General features: G+C 35.3%; 1 protein-coding gene across 13 annotated transcripts in view; it reads right to left on the bottom strand.

The window, feature by feature from the left end:
* MEF2C (myocyte enhancer factor 2C) overlaps window positions 1-10,762 on the bottom strand; it is a 160,968-nt gene extending 150,206 nt beyond the window's left edge. For 5 of the 13 annotated variants that reach the window (XM_037012031.2, XM_037012032.2, XM_017653597.3 and 2 more), the window contains exon 1: window positions 10,565-10,759. The gene's annotated coding sequence lies outside the window, so the exon portion shown is untranslated. Of the gene's footprint in view, window positions 1-3,128; window positions 3,150-10,564 lie in introns of those variants that run through there. The other 8 variants (XM_073234259.1, XM_037012039.2, XM_037012042.2 and 5 more) reach the window with 5 other exon arrangements.
* Window positions 10,763-21,782: the final 11,020 nt, after the last annotated feature.

Here is a 21,782-nt window from a genome sequence, read left to right as displayed (position 1 = left end):
CATGGAATGCCTAATGGAGCATTATGCTCAAGAGGGACCTAGAGGTAGTTCTCTGTTGAACACATGATCAACAGTACATGTGTTCAGCTACATGTAGGTAACTGATAACTACTTCTTAAAAAACAGAAGCCATAAACATTTTGCATTTTAGGTTTTAATAAAGCCCCACTTGGGATGTGTATGATTCCTATTGATTTCATAATTTGTGTAAGTAGGTATTACAGGAAAAAAAAGCAGACTAAGAGATCATCAGTAAACAATTTGTATCTCATATTCATGCTGACTCTCCTCGTTAAGAACACCAAGTTATGACAAAGGAGTGGAGAACAATAGAAGAAAACCAACAATGCTACAAAATGTACCTTGTTTCCTTTAGCTTGTAGGTAATTTACCAAATGATAGTATTTTACTTAGCTGAGAACTTACAAAATTATTACTAAAATAGTTTATTTTTATAAATTTTAAATTTATAAAATTTAATTGGTGAAATTTTAAAACCAAGCAAATAATATCAAATTTAATTTTTTCAAGAAGACAAAGTCATTCATAGATTTATATGCTTCCAATACATACTAGATTTAACAACATCTGTTTATATCCATATTCTAACTTACTGGGAAGAGAGAGAATTACTTTTCATTGTCTAGGATGAAGTCTCTCTAAATTACTTTGGAATATGTTGAGAATTAAAAGTGAAATACAATAAACTTTTAAATTAAAGTCAATGATCAAAACTGGTTTGTTTTACCAGTGTATACTAGTTCACTGAATCAGAGACCCAAACCAAAGAAGTCTGATTTCCTGTAGATAATTTTTTTACCAAATTTGTGGTTTAATATTTCTAGATCAATAATACTCATATTTGCAATGCAGTGACATTTGTAGTAGAAAATGCAAAAAGAATACTGTCTTATTAGAATGTGGGTTGAAATAAGTTCAAAGTGCTTAGCTAACACCTTAATGCCATGCACCATTTGTCAGTGATGTATTAACTGCTTTAATTAATTTAATTGTATTTTATTAACTGCTTTATACACTTTACATCTTTTTATCCAAAAAACAACCTTTCAGATAGGTACTACTATTCTCCCCGTTTTACAGATTTTAAAAACTAACGCTTAGAGAGAGGACATTACTTGCCCAGGATCACATAGCCGAAGGACATGAAATCAGGCTTGTTGGTCTTCAGTAGATGCCCTTAGCTAAAATGCTATATTGCTTCCTTATACTCATAACCTTTGCATAGGGATGATGAGAGCTGAGATGATGTGATTGATATTTTTTTCCCCCTAGAAAATATTTCAGAAACACATGTCTAAACGTGTGTCATCCTTTTCAAGGTAGATACTTTAGGGGGTTATTTGCCTATTTCAGTAATGTTGTCTTTGTGCAAGTCCCTATAGGAATCTCCTTAGGAATTTACTACGCAGTCTTAAGAATAGTCTGATTGTTGGCAAATCATTATCATTAAGGATGAATTTGTTCCTGAAACTAAATCCAAACCAAATGTAGTGAACAGGGTGATTGATGAAAACTATGATGTGATTATAAAGCAGCAGATTATTTGATATCTAGCTCATAAATTGACACTAATCATAGATACAAAAGGGGAATTCCAAGGGTTTCCCTGATAGGAAGAGGTAGACTTTAAGGAGACAAGGAACACTTATAAAAGGTCCGATAATTTTTTAAGTCAGTTTCACCGATTAAAAGTTACACATCGTGTATGAACATTGTGGGGAATACCTTTTTAACAAATGTATAACAGGCAGGGAGCCATAAATCAAGACTCTGGATTAAAATCCAGGCTCAGACACTTAATAACCATTTGACCTTAATTTTCTAAATGTCCTTGTTGTAAAATGGGGAAAGTACAGGATCTACTCAGGATAATATTTTGCTGAGAGAAGGACATGAACTTGTACTTCTATAGCCACTTAGTGCCTGGCTGTAGAAAGTGCTCAATAAACGTTCACTACCATTATACTCTTTCACTTTCAACAACTAGCTCATATTCCTGAAAAACATCTCAATGATTTCGTTATCTAGCAATATTTTAGAAGATGTTTTCTTTTCTGTCAGCTTTCAGACTTTTTTTTTCATAATAAACAGTTTTTATTTCATAATAAACATTTTATTGGAAATAAGTATAAAACATATTTATGATAATATGTTGATTAAAGCAATATATAGTATACCAAGAAGTCTTACCTTTTGAGGTTGCCAATTTACGTTATCCTTGTCAGTGTTCCATATAATATTCTTTTCAGAGAAACTTTTTTCTGTATTCATATTAGATTTTATCAGACTTACGAAAATAATTATCTCTGTCCAGAATAAGGCTCCAAGATTATATTTCTTTTAGTTATATCAGACAACTTCTAAATCGCTTATTGACTACATAATCTTACACTTAAATTTAAGGAACCTTAGCATAAATATATGAAATTAGTGTCTTCCTATTCAACTTGAGTTTTTAAGTCTTTTGAAATCAATATTATCTGTGTGGTATGGGCAGAATTGTAAGGTTGCTGAAGCTTGTCTTTGTTTCACCAACTTTCCTATACTCACCTTCAACGTGCCCTTTCAGTCTGGCTCCACTCACCCAGCAGCAATTGTTAAAATCAATAATAGCTCTTTATTGGGTGCCTCTATCTCTTCATGGCCTTTCACTGATGTGATCTGACCCAGAAGGTCCCTTCATTCCTCAGCAGCCTCTTTATGTTCCAGAATTCTCTCGGACTGTGTTCTGTCAGAGGAGCCAACTGCTCCAACAACTTACTTCATGACACACTATCAGTGTGTCACTCCTTTAAATGCACTTCTCTTCAAGAGTTTTCTGAAAAGAGCTCAGAATCCAAAGGAGTCTCCAGGATCATACATAATTCTGTGTTGGTCAGGATATCAGCATGTCTTAGGTCCCTCCCTCTGCAGCCACTCAATTTGCCAACCTATAGATAAGCTCTGGGTGCAAGTCAATGAGAAACCTGGCTCTTACCTGAAGAGATCCTATTGTTTTCAGAAAGGTTGGGATTGGAAGACAAGCTCTCTATCAACAAAATATCATGATGCACCTTGGAAATTTGTCTACATATTATTTTTCCTTAAAACATAGTCCACATTAGTACCTGCTGTTCCAGTGGCTCTCTGTTCCCTCTTTGTATAGAGTTGCATAGCAACCTTCTTGTCACTTGGTCTCACTCTGTGTGCATTCCTTTCTGCCCTCCAAAACCACCAGAGGCATAACTAGTGATTATTTCTCCAGAAACCTCTTGAAGGGGATATAAGAACCTTGGGATGAGAATATGTCTTGCTTCCTGGATGAGGGGAAGAGTTTGGAAAGGTTGAAGAGAGGTTCAGGATTGGAGGGCAAAATACATTCTACTCTTTATCTCCCCTATGAAATCACTGTTAATTCATCTTCCTGTGTGCAGAGCTGGGGCATGTAAATTAAGTATTCCCAACTTTGTAAATATAGCATTAAACCTGTACAAATGGAGCATCCATGTCAAATGGAATGTACTTTATGTTAAAAATCATCATTCTGAAGAGATTCTGAAATGAAATATGATTTTAAGTAAAAGATTTTGAACATGTTTTAACGAGGCTAAGAAACATTCTAGTTTTCTTACTCCTCTTGACCACGTTAGTGATAGCTGAATAGTCAACAGATTAACTCCCAGCTTTTTCATTTCCTTCCTTTTTTCCTTCTTCATTTCCTTTCTTATTTCATCTTTCCTACCACATCACATTTACAGTTGTAAACTTTTTATTTTTTAGTTGTGAATTCAGTGAATACATGAACATGCACACACACCTAAACACACAAAACTAGTTATTCTTAATCCGATTTTTTTTCAGTGCTTTGGAAAGTTACATTTTGTGTTTCAGAACCAGAGGATATTATTAATATTTTTCTATGTATCTGAATCGCTTCAAATTAAAATACTGCTGATGAATGAGCTTATTTCTAAACAATCGATGACGTATACTATAGACAATATGGTCATAGAAGAGTTTGTATGATTATTTTTGTTATTAATAACTATAATTACTCTTTGATTACCATGATGATTAACTCACAACAAGTAAGGTATGTGCTTGTGTTGTTTATCTAGTATTTGCTAAGGATTTATGTTCAGCCATCTTCACATTCTCACCTCACCCTGATGCAGCAGTAAGATTCTGGTTTGTGTAGCCTGAGGCCACAAAAATAACTTGCACATAGGAGAATAAAGCCTATGGTTTCCTTCACATTATTGCTGGGCAGTAACCTCTTAAACACCCCAGGTCAGTGATAATTAACTGAGCATTCTAAAACTTGACCATACATGCATACATAATTCTCATAATAAGCCCTGTCTGTGTAGATTTTTCAGGACTTTCTTGAAGAGTCAGTTCAGGCAATTTTTCTATATTTCAAGCCATATTTAGTGCCTGAAACTCAAGTGGAAGTTGAGAATGATTTGTGGCTTATCACTAGTATTGGGTGGACCTTATCATTTGCCAGTCCACATAAAAAGAATTAAAGAAATGAACTCATTATGCACAATTATATCAGACAGTAAATAAAAATGGACATATAATATCTGTGGCTGTATCCATATATTCCCTTTGACCTTTCAGGACCTGAGATCGGTAGATGATAGTTTTCTTGCTACTATAGAGCAGGAGAACCCACTGTTTCAAGAAGAGAAGGCTCCTGTGAGGACTGAGCGCTGTAGCGCAGGGAGCAGTTTATCAGAGGGCCTCAGATTCCAGATTCCTCGGCTCCACCTCAGGTTTACTGAGCCACAGTCTCAGCAATCTGCACTTTAATTAGCTCCTAGGTGTTTCTTAGGTAAATTTTGTATGCAAGCGGCTGCCTTAGGGTAAGGGAAAGCATAAGATCTCCCAAGTCCTAATTCCACAACCTTACCTTTTCTCCATTATTTGTTCTCTTCTCTCAACTAATCTTAACAAGTTTTATGAAACTTTAAAATTAGTGAATGCCTTTCGGAGGAGTAAGACAGAGAGTTCAAAATGATATGAATCTTTCCAGTGCTTGTCTTGGTTCATAAACAGGCAAAAAAGACATACCACATATATTCTGCCCGTTGTACTTAGAAAATTGTTTAAGCAATATGGGGACCCATTTATCTCAAATTTCTATACACTTCTTCATCTTGGTTTATCTGAGGGATAATGCTTATCTCTTCTTGGTTGGAACATGTTCCATGGATCCTGGTATGCCAGGAAAATGTAAAATGGGCTTCAGATCCACAGACCTCTACCATTGGTGATACCTCACAAGCATGGTCATGCCTCAGTGACTGTCAGCGGTTGTGAGCCCAGATTCCCAGCAACCGGGACTAACCACTCTTCCTGATAACTTGAGAAATGTGACTTTTCACTGAAGAGACTTTCAATCAATACAAATGCTCCTTTTCACCTCAGTAATTACCTCTGTCTGCCAAACAATCATAAGGGGCCTTCACAACATTGCCATCTCAGGCAAAACGGTGATCCCAGTTCCCAACCTTTTAGCCTCTCTCCATACCCAGCTGCTGCCATGAACCTCTCGTGGATCCAGATATTTTTAACACTTCAAATTAGGGGTTCTCTGATGCACAGTTTCTTTTCCAGTGTATTTCTGACACCAACAAATATATTCTCATCCTGGCTTGCAGCAGTGAGTATGGTGAGCGTTTTTGCCCTTTTAAAAATTTTCTCCCATTTCGTAAAACTAAAAACATCAAATGACCATTAAGCCTTTGGGGTCAACTTGGCTTTATAGAGCATACTGGAAAGCTCAAAGCTATGCGCAATATAATTTTGAAGGTAAGACCTTTCATGTTTTGTAATCAGGGTACCTAACTGGGCAAAATACAGCCAGCTGGTCAGTAGTGTATTACATAGCAGTTTTGTTTTGCCCACTGATTTCACAGGCTAAATACTGGTGTTAATTATTTGAAATGCCAGCATGGTGGGCTACTTACAGCAAAAAGGGAGAGGCAGGACAAGCCGTTGCAGATAGGAACCCACCAGTATGGTCCTAAATCCTTTGGGGACTTCACACAAAGTGGAGGAAACACCTAGTGGATAACTAAAACTTCCTTTTCTATGATTTACACAGAGCCAGCACAAAAGTTTCATCCATTCAGTAGCCTGGCAGAGGTACGTGACTTGTTTCCAGTTGCAAAATTACTAAGCAGTGAAAGAGACTCCGACTTAGAGCTACCTACTGGTCTGGGACTCTTTGGACAGCACTCTTCAGCTCTAAGGAGAAACCTGTGATCTTTCAAAGCAGATGAGGGACAAGTCATTCACTACCACCACTTTGAGATGCAGGGAGATGATTGAATTTATTTGAAAGTCTTGTGATTTTGCATATTTTGCTTTGGCACCCCTGTCTTTCATGATTGTTAGAAATAGATATTATTTACTGATTATTTTGCTTGTGATTGATTTGCATACTGTTATGGCATATTGTTAAAAGGTTTGCTGATTAATGACTAATGTTGATTTGGACTAAATGTAATGGAATAAGCAAGTACATTTGTAAATTTAGATATACAATTTGGTTGCTAAATGGTATCCTAGAGCTGTTGGAAATTCTTTTTGACCAATCCCTTGCAGGGCAACCCTGTCCACACTTTCCTCCCATATCCTATATTAATGTTTTGAGCAGGCCCCCACTCACTTTTGTAAAACTACACTTGCAAGTCTTGGTTTTAAAGTAAACACTTTTCACAGGCCACTACTGCTCCAAAGCCCAGGGTTAAGATAAATTCTTTTAAATTCAGGACATGGTAGACACCTTGTAAACAATACCTTTTCTGGAAGGTCAGAAAAGAAATAAGTATCTAGTTTGACTATATTTTCATGACCTTGACTGAAGCAGTATGTTGTGCAGTATTATCAACAAAAAATACTGATCTTTTGATTTCTGTACTCATCTCCTAAGCATATATATTGCATTGATTATTTTTTATTTTTACTATGTCATACACCATCAACATTTTCAGTTTGAAAGTCAGTTTAAATGGTAAAAAGAATCTAAAAAAAATTATACCATAGATATTTTCATGTGTTTATGCTCTTTTTTAATACTATATTTTAATAATGCTCTGATAAGCTATGTGTATCTCTAATCAGATGTTAAGTTTGGTGACTGAAAATCATTCTCCAAAGGAATGTAACTTAGGTTAATTTTCCATATGCTCTTTTTTGCTTATAGTTTGAGAGTCCACATATTTAAAGTCTAACAGGGAAAAATCACTGGTATGAAGCTGGGAGACAAACCCAAGGGTGCATCTACAACCTCACATTGATGACGTTGGATGGATTTAGTTTTTGTGTTTCTTTCTTTATTTTCTTTAAAATGAGTCTTTGAAAGCATCAAAGACTGTTTTTCACAACTCAAAGATTCCATGAACTCGAGAGAAGATTTGATCGAAAGAAATACATGGCATTGTCATCTGGCTGCCCAGTGTTTTCACAGACACACACTTGTTATGTGCATCTGAAGTTCCTTTAAGGAAATTAACTCTTTGTAGGTAAGAGATATGGACATAGAAGGGGGATAAATAAGAAAAGGAAGGGGAAATAAGTTAACTGTGAAGGAGGCATGTTAAGAAGTCAAAATGATTCCCCTTTTACTTCTTTATAACTACAGTCTAGTTATTCCTATTTGAAAACCTACTGGCACCAGGTGTTATCAGCAGGGATGAGTAATGTGTAATTTTTATCTTTACTGGGTTGCATTTGGCCCACAGACAGTTGACAGCTGTCAGTCAGGTGGTTGGTCAATGAGGATATACATATAAAGCTGCCAAAATATTTTGTTTCTTTAAATACTTACAAGTAAACCATTTTAGCTAGAAACTTCATTGTCTTGAAATTAAAATGATTGATATTCACAATATATTTACTGAAGGTAGTTGCTGGGAGAATCAAGATTTTCCCTATGAATATGTAAGGTAAACAAAATGTTTTTCAAGTGTCTTTCTGAAACAGGAGAATACTTAATTTTTCTCCACTATAAACAAGCTGTCCTTAAGATATGAAGATGTATTACAAATATGCATAAAATGCATATGTTTTTAAAATTAAGCTTTTATGGCATGTATGAGTCATTGCAACTTTAAGCCACAATTCTGATTAAGACATATTAAAAGAAACCATCCTCATATATTGAAGGAGTTGGCATAGGTAGGTATTTGCATGACATGAAAGTTAAAGTTTTATCAGAAAGGACAAACATGCAACTGCTTGTAAAAATAGGAATTAAAGCTTTCTTCTCATAATTAAAAGAAAAAAAAATCATGGATTTTTAGATTAAGCCCACAATGCGAGACATGGTTAAAATGATACGTTTTGATTATTTAGAGATATTTGGGCTATACCTAAATTGCTTCTAACAATGAAACTAACATTGGTTTAGTCACACTTGAATAATTCACAGGAGTCATAAAAATGTTTGGAAGAAGCTTTTATATTGCTTATACTTAATGACAAACAATATAATAATTATAGCCAGCAGTAATGCACATAAAAACAAATATAATTCTGAAGTTGACTTAAGATTGTATATTCTATTTTGTAGTGGTAAGTTATCTTTAAAAGCGAGTACTCTGATATTTTAGGAATATAGTATTTAACAGAACAGAGAAATGAAAAAATGATCAAGTGCATGCAATACATACTCATTATTTAAGACACTAATGAAGTTATCTAATAAATTCAGTGACCAGAAGGTGATAAAGGGGCATAAAAATTCTCAGTCATAATCTAAGTTGGTCACCGAGATGACAGTATACAATATGGAGAATATAGCCAATGATTCTGTAACATCTTCCTATGTTGACAGTAACTGCACTAGTTGGGGTAAGGATTTAATAATGTGGGTAACTGGTCAACCACTGTGTTGTACACTTGAAACGAATACAAGGTTGTATATCAACTATACTTCAATAAAAACAAAAAGTTCAATGACCATGGTTACTCAGGTGCCAAAATCAATATAATGAAGAATGACAAAATACCACACAAAAAAAGCAGTTTGAAACCACAATATATTCCTTTTTAACAAATAAAATGTACCCATATTTCACATGTAATAATTTATAATGAAAATCAGATTTGGGTTTTAATTTTTTAAAATACAGGTTCCTTAAAATGTAGATAAGATTATGTTTTAAAAACATTAGATTTTTTTGTTTGGGTGGATCAGTTCTGGTAATTTTTAAAGTGCAAATATTTCATAATTTTAAAGAGCAATTAAGACAGTCTAAAAGAGTATAATACTAATAAATTTGTGGCATATCTGTGTCATCATGGATTTGAAAATCATTTTAGATACAGTGGACATTAAAAAAGTCAGAGCTTATTATTTTCCCACTATATAACTATGTATTAACTATGTCGGCTGAGAATTATGGGATCATCAGAATAAAACAATTGCATCATAGTAATTTATATTGGTAGGAACCTTTCTCTTCTTAAGCACCAATTCTACCCCCCACAGCCCCGAAAATTGATTTTATGCATAATAATTTATAGCATTCTTGATCAATGTATGCTGTGTGTCTTTTACATTCATTAGCCCATGTTGCTTGTGAATATGGAATTTGGTTATTAAAATGGTTTCATATGTTTACTATGTATAGTCCCTAGCTCTGAGCTCCTTACTTGCTTAAATAAATGTTTTCAATTTGTATAGTAAAACAATTTGTAGAGAAGTGCTGTGAAGCATAGTTAAAAGAATGAGTCCTTGAAATAGAATCACTTTTTAAAAATATGCCCTAACATGTGGTCTCATTTGTCCATGTTTTGTATTAATTAAAATCCTATTCTGAAGAAATATTTTTGCCTAAACGTTTGAATTCACAAAACAAAAATACCAAATACATACATGTACTAATTTTGGAAATCAGTGACACAAAAACATGCTTCAATACTGTCTCGGTTGTCTATTCCAAAGTTTTTTTCTCAAAAGAAACTCTTTGTAAAATAATGAGAAAATGTTGTCACTTTTAATTGTTAAATGTCCTGTGAAATATGTATATTTTTTAAATGTACTAAAATATAATTAATTTCATATTTTCTTCTAATCATATTCTTATCATTGTACACATAAAAAATACTAACACTTCAAACATTTGAAAAGAGCATGTACCATTTCACATTTTTATTTGGAGATTTATTAAAAATTAACATTTTACACAGAATAGATTATGACAGAATTAGATGAAGAGAGGAATGGTATTTATGTGTTTATTTAAATAGTCTAATATACATGTAATTCATTCTTCATCTTGCAGATATTGAAGATAATGAAAGAGATCAACATTAAAAATATCAAGTATTTCCTTTAAAAAACTTTTTGTTTTAATACCTAAAAAATTGTCAAATGGTAACAGCTCTACTCTCTATAGGAGGCAAACCCATATTGAGTTAGTTGGCTCTGATTCCCATGGTCTCATCAGCTTTCTGAATGTAGGTACCTCAGCAGTGGCTCTTCCGAGATAACAAAATCAACTTTTAGAGATTAAAAAAATATATTTTGGCAATTGAAACTCACCAGTGCCTTTCTGCTTCTCCAGGAAGTTGTACCCGTCAGCACCTGCTGAGGGCTTTGTTGTCCAAACTCTGACAGGTAAAAAAATTCCTGTAGAATAAAGCCAGACCAGCTGGCTTTGAAGAGAAACCCCCCAGTTTGGGCTGCGTTTGCCTCCTCTCCTTTTCTATGAAGACCCAGGCTTTCCCCCTTGATCGTCAGGCCGTAAGATGCGTGATCCCTGTGCACAAGTGTCTGGCAGGCCGAGGTGCACCTGTTGCTGTCACTCTGGAGTAAATTTAGCTGTAAAGGTATCATTGACAACCAGACCTTTGTCAGTGCTGGCGCGAGAACACAGAGCTGCGTCCCTCTCCTCCCCCTCCCAAGCCCCTACGCTGCGAGTTCAAATGGAAAATACCAAATCTGAGGTCTCTCCAAAAACCATTCCTAAAAATGAGATTGCTTTCATATGGTAAAAAAGTAAGTTTCCTCATTTCACACAGACTTTAAAATTACATTTCCAAGAATAATCTTGGAACAAGACAAGTTTTTGTTCAATTAATTGTGGCCGGAAACTTTTTAATGGAAACACAGCACATACTTACCCCATTTCAGGTTATTAAACTGTGTTAAACATTAAAGTTAGTTGCCATTTTGCTGTAGCTCAGTTGTTCTTTTCGATCCAGAGAAATAACTTATCACATAAGAGGGATTAATCATGCTACCAAAATTAGAAAGCGTGTAGTTCTGAGAGACTGAATGTCAAAATTGTGTGCTCATAGCACTTGAACTATTGGGAATCTAGGATCCCACGACGACACTGAAAATGGCAGCTAATGTCCGTGGAGACACTGGGTATTGAGGAGCTGGCCAAAGCTAGAGTCCTCTGCCTCTTTGACTAAGGTAAGGACAGGTATCATTTATGTGAATATTTTGGATTGATTTCCTTATTGGTGGTTTGAGAACAATTCCTTTTGAATGAAAATAGAGAGGCAGGCAGTGTTCATTGATATGTATGACATAAATGTAGTAGTGAAGATACATAAAGCAGCCCAAGGAGTAATGTGCTCAGCCAAAATCTTCTGAGCTTCTGCTTTAATAATGACGATTTCTTAAGTGGTGTTAAAACAGTCATTCAAAGTATCTGTTGTACCATATTATTGCGTTTTACAAGGGTTGGCTGTGATGAGAAAAAGAAATCTGGGTCAAAATAAAAAATGGTTTTTAAAATAAACAAAGTTCCTATTTACTTACTATGTATAAGCAGCCACTCACCGAGCCTTGTTTCTCCACAGGGCACCACTTTCAGATAAAAACATAGGCCTGGATGGCATCATCCAGTATCCAAGGAAACCATGTAAGTACCTCTCTCACTGTATACTTCTCTTATTCAGCGTTTAAAAGCTAGCTGAGTACTGAATAAATGAGTGTTTGTATTTAATAATTATATGGGAGGTACTTTTTCGGGGTGTGCTAAAAAGAAACAGGTTCTTGATTGTTAATGTACGTCATAACAAAACTGTTATGTTTTCATATTTCATAAAATTATGTGTTTAGTCCCAACCTCTCCATCAATTCTCATTCTTAGATACAAAACAGCTACTCAAAGTCATAATGAGTTGAGAGTCTCAAACTTTTCCAAGACCCATTAGTATCAGAGAGAACCATGTTTCAGAGGCCTTGGGCCTGGAGTAGTTATCTGACTGTGTAATAAAACTTCTTAAATTTTAAAAAATCAATAAAATATTGCTTGTAAAATAATATTTCATTGGTAAACATTTGTAGCCATTTATTTGGTTTTAGACTTGCTTGGGGAGTGAGCAAGTGAGCAAAGAGATAAGTTACCTATTTAAACAATGCAAAGAATTTTAAATGCAAGTGTAACTTCCAAGATGCAAAAATCTGTTTACAGAAAGGCTTGGGAGGTTGACATTTTTCTTTTCTTTTCTGGCTGCCAAACTACGTACACTTCTGTAGCTAATTTCAAGGTTCTAATTAATTTTCAGGAACTATGGAATCTACTGTGAAAATTTAGTTTCCAAACAACATGCTATTCTAGAGAAACATCCATTTCTAAAATATTTGGGGTATTCTGTTAAGGATCTCATTACCTGGACTTCATTTTTTATTTTTCATGTTTGAACTATCTACTTTTAAAATCAAGTTATTTTCAATACTGAATGATTACTCATTGTTGTTTACTTTTCCATGAATGTACTTTAAACTCTCTGTATACTCATGTAATTATAGATCTCTCTCTTTACCATCTGGATCAGCTATATGGTTGATCTAAGGTTTTAAATGCAGATGCATTACTTTCCATCAAGGTTTTTAGGGGTTGCATTTAAATGCAACTGGTGTAGTCCAGTGGTTTGTGAGTTTTTCCGTATTTCTTTCATTTACTTTTGTTACTCTTGTATTTCTGTCTGTTTTCTGCAGCATAGTTCGTTGATAAGTATAAATGGTCTCACTCACAGTTTCTCTGTTGAATTCTCTCCTTTCATTTTCAATGTCTCACTGCAGGCGTTTTCCCTTTCTTACATGGCTATATCAAGTTGTATTGTTTGTGCATTGCCATGTATCTGACTTTTTATATATGTTACAAAATGCACCTTTCTGAATTGACAGATGAGAAATTGTGTTAGACTAAGGAATTTGCTGGAATTTTGAATGAGTGTAAGAGCCTTCTCACCTAGTAGGTAGATCTGGCTACAAAGTGAGTTTTTTAATGCTAGTTGCAATCTTTGCAAGTGTGGAGTATGAGGCCTGAAGTATTGCCCTCTAAAATAGGAATTCCTTGCCACAAAATAAAGGTCAGTCCATTGCTGAGTAAAGTTGGAAGCCAAGCAGGGTTAGAGTAGATCTTTATGAAGAAAGAAAATGTGAATTGAAGGGGGAAGACTGGCTAATGTTATAATTCGCTGGCTTGAGGAAATGGAATCTTTTGAAATTTCACTGTCCTTGTAGCCTGAAGAAAAAGGAAATCTATACTGCAGTGCTGTGGCCCAATTTTAACTATTTACCTTAGAATGTAGATTTTCCGGAAAATTCATTTAAACTTGATAGGTTTAATTTGACCTCCCATACCAAAGGAGAAAAGTGACTTGATAGAAATGAGCTGAGATATGCACATCCATTCATCATTAGTGGTCTCTTTAACAAAGACCATCATTATTTGATAACTTTCTGTGGTGATGAACATGTTCTATATCTGCTCTGTCCAATATGGAAACCAGTAGCCATGTATACTAGGGAGCACTTGATAAGTGCCTAGTGCAATGGAGGAACTGGATTTTGAATTTTACTTAAATTCAACTGATTTACATTTATACAGGCCATGTGTATCTAGTATCTGCTGTACTAGTATTTTGCTTTCATCATATACACTCTTGCAAAGAATTTGTAATCCTTTTGCATTCTATCATACAATATCATTTTTTGCATTTATTTGAATTATTGCTGCAGTGGAATTTCTTTATAACATTTTCCCAGAGATGAATGGTTTTAATACTTGATAGGAAGACATTATAACATTGTTTTATAAGCTCGGGGTAGCAACTTTTAAACTGGCCATCATAAAGAAGACTGTGTCTAAAAAGAAAAACACTCTAATGAAAGTTCTAAGTATGGTGATAAGTATTTTGAAAAGTTCAGTTATGATTTCTGCAGTACATCCTTGCAAATAATTCTTAAAATGTAACTTGCCTATAAAAGTGCTCACTAGCCTTGATTCCCCAATGCTTATTCTGCTCCCAAACACATAGCAGGTTTTAGATCTGTTCCCAATCACCTTTTTAGGCATTTAGTAAAAATGAACATTAGGATGCATGATGGTGTTTTAATAATATTCTTAATGCAGTAATATTAGAGACAGAAGAATTACTTAAAAATATGGGTTTAAATTTTACATTGATTTTTTTGACATCAGTAAATTACATTTAAGTAAATTCTTACATAAGAAATGAGTTACAGGTAGGATATTAGTTATTTGTAAAACATTGAACTAGAGACCATGGAAATGGAATATATAACACTCATCTTAGGAACTCCATTTTTTTTAGGACTTAGGTATAATCTTTTGGATGGGCAAGATTCAGATAAGAAGAGAGGAGATTTCTTTTGGCATAACCTTGGACAAGTTACTCAGTGTGTCCTTCTTAGTGCAAAACAGCCAGATTCTAGATAAAACACAAGTTCTAGTGAATTACTTAACTTGAAAAAAATTTTGGACATCTCCAAATATTGTTCTCTCTCATCTCAAAATGAAAAACTGAAAAATGTGAGTGGGAAAGTGGAATTAAGAGCAGTAAGCAAATAGGGAATGTGAGAATGGAAAATTGCACTGGATGAGTTCTATTGCAAGGATGCTGTTTGAAGGACAGCAGTCATGTCTAGGAGGCTTCTCATAAACCTAGCCTTCTTAAAAGAAAAGGAAGGCGTAACAACCACATTTACAGACCCAGTTTTTCTGGTCTCTTTTGATGTCTTTTGGTGTCCTCAGTTAGTCAACCACTTGCATATTGCCAAACCTATGTTTAGAAAAAAAGTCTACTCTTGCTTAAAAGCCAGTGTTCTCCATGGAGAATATGGTTCTCCATTGTGAGTACCCTACAGATCAGTGTTCAGTATCCTCATAAAATATCATCTCTGCTATCTCTATGCCTGAGAAATTATTTTCATTCAGGAATATGGACTGTGACCTCTGAGTCTTTAACCACCATCTCAATTTATTATGTATTTATGCATTTATAAGTTTATTTATTATGAAAATTCCAAACATATTAAAAAGCAGAGAGGATGGTGTAGTGAACCTCCAGACAACTACACTTACCTTTGACAATTGTCATCTCAGGGGCAATTCTATTTCATCATATCCCCACTTCTTCCCATTCCCATCCCAAATTATTTTGAATTATTTTGAATCCCAGACATGAATCATTTCATCCTTTAATATTTCAATAGGTATCTTTAAAAGATTAGGAATTGTTTGTTAAAAATTGTAAAAAATGAACCACATCAAAAAAGCAAACCACACATTAAAAGTCAGTGTTTTTTTATTGCTATCAAATAATGTAGGGTCACTGTTCAAATTTCCCCAGTTGTCTCATAAATTTTTATAATTACTTTTTTACTGTTTGAAACAGAATACAAGTAAGATCCATACATTGCAATTGGTTGATATTTCTCCTGTCTTTTAATCTAGGTTTCCCTTCTGTCTAATATTTTTTTCTTTATTTGTTGAGGAAACTGGATTGTTTGTGCGGGAGAGCTTTCCACAGTTTGCATTTGCTAATGCATTCCTTTGGAGTTTTTAATTTTTTTATTCTTTATTTTTTTAGGAGAGCAAGGCAGAGATTTTTATTTAGAGATAAAGCGAGAGGACAGAGCTCCTGGCTCAGGCCAGGAGGGGACAAGAGATCCCTCCTTTGGAGTTTTTAAATAAGCTCCTATATCCTATGTCTTTCTATTAATTGGTGATTAAGACTAGGAAATTGACCAAATTCGTTTGGAGGAAGCCGGGCAAGACTACTCTTTCTCTCTTTTTGTGATGTTAACAGATATTGATCATTGTTTAGATCCTCTTAGTCCTCAGGTTTAAGGACTACCCAGCCTTACTCTAAGCTGGACATGTGATAAAGTTGCATACAGCTATTCACACATACACAAACACAAACAAGTACATGTATAACTGGTGAAATATGAAGGAGCTGTATGGATTGGATCAATGTCAATTACCTGGTTTTGATACTGTAATTGTGCAAGTTATTAACACGAGGCAGGAGATGGGTTGGGGAAAGGATACACAGTACATTTCTTTGCACTTGTGAATATTTAATTATTTCAAAATGAGATTTTTTTTTCTTAAAAATCTTGTAGTTTCAAGGAGGATGCAAAGAACTAAGTAGCCAATTAAGATACATTGTACTATTACTCTGTTAAGGGGAAGTACTATAGAGTGTACCTATGGAAGAATACCTTGTTCTCATTCCCAAGTTAAGAGACAGTGTCTCTACTACTCCCTTGTCCCCTAAAACTTCCCAGTCAGGTCCTGCCTCTATTTGCAGGGCATGCCTTAGCAGCAATGAACTTGCACAATGCTTGTTATCCACCCTCCGCCACCCCTATTACAGACAGGCCTACTCGTTAAGGCCTCAGTAAAATACCTTAACCATACAAGGGCAAACATTTTATCAGAATGAGCACATATAAAGTAAGAGGAGTCTGTGTTCTCACAACATGTTCAAATGTAAGCTCAAAGATACATTCCAAATTTAAGTATCAATGAGTTTGGATTACATGCAGCTTTGGCTCTTCGTCCCTATCCTGTAACCAACTGCCAGCAGGCGAAGCTTTACTCTGACTGGCTTAGAAAAAGCCTTTGTATGTGAAGACCAACACACAACTGCAATGGGTTTTGTGTATACATTGTCACTTGCTGTAACTTATTTTAATTCAGTGACAGATTGTCACATATTTTGAGTTTTCTAAAGTTATAAAGTTTCTTCTTCCCCTTTTGGAATTAGGTGGAAAATATATTATTTCTGATGTGTTGGAGACACAGTCTGGTTTTGCTGGTATTTAGTAGGAAGCACTAGAAAGGCCATGCAGTATGAATTTGTGCTCTTGTAACATTGTGACAACTCAGTTCTCTCAGAGTTTTTATAGGCTCTCTCTCAGTTTTACAAATTCATGAATAGGTGGGCTTACAACATATATGCTGGAAGTACTTCGATTTTATTTTTTGTCCCAGAAGCTCACCCCCTCTTCTCAGTGTCAGGAAGACCTCCTTGGTGCTTATTTTGGACTAAGGATGTCTGAGTCTATACCTGCATGTGACACTGGAATAGTCACTGGGTAGAACATTTATAGTTTTCATCTTATCTGAATGTCCCTGAACTAGAATATCCAGGTGTGGATACAGGCAGCTTTAGTTTCCTCATTTACCTTTACCAACAAAGTTGCCTGTTTGAAATGACCTGCGTCTATCTTTTGAACTCATTTTTCTTTTTAAAAAATTGTTGGATGGGGTCCTTGATCCATTTTTACCAAATTTTGCTGATACAGAAATAATGTATTTTAGATTTAACAGGTTACTTATCATTGATCAGATCCTAAGACTTTCCATCATTTTTTAGTTTTGTGGCCAATTGTGTATGACTTTTCATTTTAGCATTTTATTAATTCTGATTTTCTGAAATAAAAACTTGCTACTTGTGTGCTAAAGCCTTTAAAATCTTTTAAGAAAACATATAAGACTATGTCAATGGTGGAACTAACTTAGAATATTTCTCTCCTGTCTTCTGGTGATTTGTGGTTATTGTGTAGTCCTGACTTTTATATGGAGGTGATGTTTTTCTGTATCCTATCGTATCTCTGTATATGTGAGAAAATTATTACTTATTCTTATTTGTTAAAATGTGTTTATTGAAGGATTCTTAAGGTTACATAACAATCCACATATTCTAAACTTTTCCTACAGCCTTAAGATTGTATCATGTTAGTCTGGATCTATAAAACTATTAAATAATATTACAAACATTTTTTGAAGAGGAGTAGGGATTAACAGGATGCAGTGGCTTTTTTATAGATTTGAGAACCAACTAAAGTGTTTTTTTTTTTCCAAGTCACCTAAATATTTTTGAAACTTTAATTTTGGAATGAGAGTTGCACAGGAACCAATATAATTCCTCCAGTTTATAAAGAAAGGCACTGTCACAATCTCCCTTCCTTGCCCCTCATCTGCCCGAGCAAAACTGAGGTGAATGTACTGATGACGCTCCCACTGCCAGCCAAGCCCACCAGTCCTCTGGACCAAACCCAACAATAATAGGAAGCATATTTATAGCCTTTGACTTTCTCTTCCTCAGTACCAGTGCACATTGCTCTTGTGGCCCAGCTACAGCAGCTGGGCTCCCGTATTGCTGCTCACTCTGAACTCAAGTTAGTGAAGTCCACTAGACCTGGGAGGACGTGACTCTGAGCCTAGTCCCAGGGGCCTATGTGGCCCCACAGTCACAAAAATTACCCCTTTATGGTACCAGGCCTCTGCTAGGTTGTCTTGGATTCTTGGATGTTGTCTCTATGTCATCACTCCAGGCTGTGATGTCCCACAGAATATGATCAGATCTGATAATGACCACCACCTGCCTTCTAGGTATTTTCTAGGTGTTTGGAATATTCCCCTTTTCCTCCTCCTGATTTGATACCATATTACCTACTACTGCAGGCATGACTTCAGAGCTCACTATTCCCTTCGATTGTTGTGCTTTATCTCACTGACCCTTCAGTGCCAGCCATAGATGAGGCCAGCTCTGTATGTATGATCCCGAATGTGAGTGCTGGCCTGGTATTGCTAAGCATCCATCATGCCTTATCTGGAATGGTAAGAAGGCCTCAGATAACGTGAGTCTCCCCATGCTCTGGGGAGAGGTGTCCCACTGACGAGAGAGAACACGTGAGCAGCTCCCCCACTTTCTCATTTGCTATTTAGCTTTTACTTCCCCCAAGCTTGTTTTATAACTTAAAATAAGACCATTATGGTAAGAGGCAGAGAACCAAGGCAAGTAATAAAGAGGGGGATGGGATAAAGCTGAATGGGAAAACCAAGGCCCTCCCCAAAAAACCTGTAGTTGAGTAACTTGAATTTTAGAAGCGAGCATTCTGTCAGAGAAAAAGGGAACACATAAAAACTGATGCCACTTATTATCAGACCAGAGTGGGGCAGGATTCAGTTCATCAGGTGAGGCGCTCTTGTTTTCCTACTTGTGCGGTTTTTGGGAGAAATGTATTGAGTGGCTCACTTCATAAAGTTTTTATATCAGAGAATCCTATTACAATACCAGTGCATGTTGCTCAATGTTATCCTTCCTTTCTAGCATGAAACACTTCAAAAAACCATTCTTCTTCAAAATGCTTTTGAACTAGCACTGACCAACCTTTTTCTAGTATCCACTGTAAAAAGTTAAAAGATACACAGCGTAATTTTATATATATATTCCATTCAATACATCCAAAAATATCCCAACAGGTAATCGATAGAAAAAAATAACTGATACGTTTTACATTCTTTTTTCTTTTTTAACTAAGTCTTTGAAATCCAACATGTATTTTATACATACAATACAAATTTGGACTCATCACATTTCAAGGGCTCCATAGCCCCACGTGGGTGGGAAGGGTGAGGTGGCAGTGGGAGAGGCACCTCTCCTTTGTTCTAACATTCAGTTAGAACTTTCAGTTTTGAGACTTCTCAGCTTAAATTACCATCAGGAACCTTGAAAGGAAAATTCTTCAATGTTCTTTATACCAGGCAGTCATTTATCCAGAAGTTATCACTTTATGTCATCAAATACTAATTTGGTGAGAAGAACAAATAGGGTTAGTCATTATCAAGAAAGTGAGTAAGTTACTCTGAAAACTTTTGGACCCTTACCTTCAATTCCCTCATCACTAGTGAATGTGCTAATTTATATTATCTGGGAAATTATCTTGATCTGTTTTTTACCTGCTTCCTTAAGATTTCTATGATTTTACCAGTTTTCTCTCCTAGGGTTTTAGTGGGAATTAGCTTATAGCTTTTCAGTGATATTCGTAACTTTCTGCTTGACATACAGTTACTAGTTCATTGTTCTGTTAGCCCCTTGTTGAAAACAGACTTTCTGGGTGTCGTCCTAGTGTTGTCAGTAATGCTTGCTGAAGGAACATACGTGTGTCTTCTCCTCTGATTTAAGGTCTAGAACACAGGGGCATGCTTCTGACTCCTTTGGTGTATTTGTAGTTACAAGCAATATTGCAGGGTATGCAGTAGGTGTTTAATAACTTCTTGATGACTGGATCTAGGACTTATAATTGGCCTGCCTAGTCTTGGTCCAAAACTATATCCATCAAACTGTTAATCCTTGAAAAGAAAATCACTCTTTTCATTTGGGGGAAGAAATACACACACACACATATCCACCAACTTCCCTTGCTGGTTCCTGACTCTGAAAAAAGGGAGGGATTAATGAAGAGAGTACTGCTGCTGTTAGTTAAATACCAGTAAAGGATAATGTACAATTTTTACCAGAAGAAAAACTATGACTTTTATTCTCGTTCCTAAACATTATGAGGCAAGAATCTAGTTTGTGGATATTTGAATCATTCATTCTTTCATGCAGTAAACACTTTCTAAACACCTGTTATGATGAAGACGTATTGGGCACAGAGGATTTTAAAAAAATGGTTAAGTTTTGACCCTAAAGTTGCTCACATTTTAATGGAAAAGTCAGATGATGCCAAAGAGCTCTTTAAAAAACCTTTGTAAATTTAGAACAAGCTAGAGCTACTAATGGAAAAAAGATTCAGTAATTCTAGGTTTCACTCTGTTTTTCCTTCAATGGCGTTGGCTAGTAAGTATTTTTAGAATAAATGTGCAGTCATTTATTTTTAAAGAAGTTGCATTATTTGGCATTTATTTATTTCCTTGATTGATTAATTGCAGTTAAATTACCTTAGCATTCGAGAACAGATTTTACGGATTTTGACATATGATTAAACAGCATAAAGCATAACTAATGTGGTTTTAGTGGCATGCTATGTATTAAGGTATAAAATTTAAACACACACTTCATTGGAAATTTTTGCAGTTACAGTGAGCTACAGAGATTCAGATTTTGGAACTCCCTCCAACCCTCCTGTTAGGGAGGGGCAGGCCTTTTATAATTGAGATTATTATAGAAGAGTGTCCTGACATAACTGATTGACTTTAGTGATGTGCCTTGAAAGTTCAAATTCAAGGTGTGCGCTTATTTCAGTCAGCTTATTCTGAATGTTTAAAAAAGAAATACTATTTCTGGGTATTCTGAATAACTCGTTGTACATTTATACCTAATAGTGAGCATTTGTACTAATGATGGATTACTAATGAGCATGTAAATGTACCACCTGATTACATTAATATAGGATCTTTCATGACGAGGTCTGAAATGAACATTTGTAATATGTATTTCTTTTCCCCCAATGGCACCATGGTGTATACTGAGCAGGACTGAAACAAGGGTGTTTTTCTTAAGAGCCACTGATTTAGTCAATTATCAAAAATCAGATTATAATAAATGCTGTTCTAAGAATTTTGATTAACCTTTAAATAAATGTTACTTTGGAAAAAAAAACATGCCAAATGTGTTAATAATAAATTGTGAAGTGGTAGTAATTGCAAGTATGGCTTTATAGATAGTATAGTTAATTGATGCCACCCTCTCAA

The sequence above is a fragment of the Manis javanica genome, chromosome 1, assembly GCF_040802235.1.
Source record: "Manis javanica isolate MJ-LG chromosome 1, MJ_LKY, whole genome shotgun sequence".
In the NCBI taxonomy this organism is placed as follows: domain Eukaryota; kingdom Metazoa; phylum Chordata; class Mammalia; order Pholidota; family Manidae; genus Manis; species Manis javanica.
The sequence above is the reverse complement of the archived record's forward strand: the minus strand, read 5'-3'. Positions and strand labels throughout refer to the sequence as shown.